We start from the raw sequence: 1,415 nt of genomic DNA on the forward strand, positions 1-1,415 counted from the left end.
TCTTGTTTTCATTTCAGGTATTACAAGACCCGAGGATCCAACACACCCTTAGTTCCTCCATACGAAGATCCAGAATCCTCTCTTACAAAGAACATTGACAAGGCCGTTAAAGAAACTAGCTCTCCCGGAAATCACGTTTCAAAGACCTTAATTCAGTCTTTGGGGAGAAGAAAAGCACGAAAACAGGTGAAACCAGCAGTCAAATGAGCGAGGAAAGCAAGATAGAACATTTTCAAGAAAATCCAATTCTAAAAGAAACTGATTTCGATTCCGAATCCGAAGAAGAAAGCGAATTTGAAGGTGAACCTGCTAACACCATGGCTAACATCGATGAAGTTCCCATGGGTGAATGGAAGGAAAGGATACGTGACAATACCGACCCAGGACTCGTGGAACCCGCAATTCCTGCAACTGCCACCTTTGAACTTAAAGGCCATATACTTGCTCAACTTAAGGAGATCCCACTGAAGGATCACGAAGACGCATACAAGAATCTAGACGAGGTCAACGACGTAGCTGACTACTTCAATGTTCCTAATGTACCTCGCGACACTTTTTTACTTCATATGCTATCGGTCACATTTAAGGGGGCCGCGAAAGATTGGCTGACATCACTCCCTCTAGGATCCATCACTACTTGGGCTAAAATGAAAGAAGAATTTATAGATCAATTTTGCCCTCCCTCAAAGATAGCCAATTTGAAGAAAGCCATAGCCAATTTTGAACAACAAGCTGGAGAGTCATTTTATGAGGCAAGGGAAAGATGCAAAGGCTTACTAACGAACTGTCCACAACATTATCTAAACAGTCAACATGAAGTCTCCATTTTCTATGATGGAGTAAATGTAACAACTAGGCTGCTCCTTGATTTGCAAGGACCTCTCACAAAGAAGCCACCCCCGGTCATAAAAGAGCTAATTGAAGAATTCTCTAAGCAGTCTAGAGAATATCATAACCCAAGGAATGACTTAACTCGAGGGGCAGTGAATTCTATTACTAATGACATGGAAGCAATGATGGCAAAAGTAGAAACCATAGATCGAAGAATGACTAAGATGGACCAATCCATCCATGCCATTAGAGTGGGATATGAAAACTATAGAAGGCCTCACATTACTAAAGACTGTGACCTTGACGAGAACGAGAACCGGAAAGTACAAGTGTACTATTCAAGTGGTGATAGGTATGATGACAATTGGCGAAAACCCAAGAAAGAATGGCTACCATATGATGAGTACAAAATGACAAGGGAAGAAAAGTGTTAGCAAAAAAGAAAGAGGATTTTATCAAAAGGAGGAATCGGTGCGTGAAAAGAAATCAGACTTGGAAGACATGCTTACAAGATTCATAGCCGTGTCCCAGAAAAGGCATAATGATACTGATGTTGTGATAAATGATCAACAAAACATGTTGAG

The 1,415-nt window shown here is 41.1% G+C and overlaps 1 non-coding gene across 1 annotated transcript; it reads right to left on the reverse strand.

The window, feature by feature from the left end:
* Nucleotides 1-695: 695 nt before the first annotated feature.
* Nucleotides 696-802, reverse strand: LOC145037993 (small nucleolar RNA R71). Its single transcript, XR_013679098.1, has one exon. It is a non-coding gene; the product is annotated as a small nucleolar RNA R71 (small nucleolar RNA).
* Between the last annotated feature and the right edge of the window lie 613 nt (nt 803-1,415).

The sequence above is a fragment of the Lactuca saligna genome, chromosome 3, assembly GCF_052625555.1.
Source record: "Lactuca saligna cultivar CGN05327 chromosome 3, ASM5262555v1, whole genome shotgun sequence".
Lineage (NCBI taxonomy): Eukaryota > Viridiplantae > Streptophyta > Magnoliopsida > Asterales > Asteraceae > Lactuca > Lactuca saligna.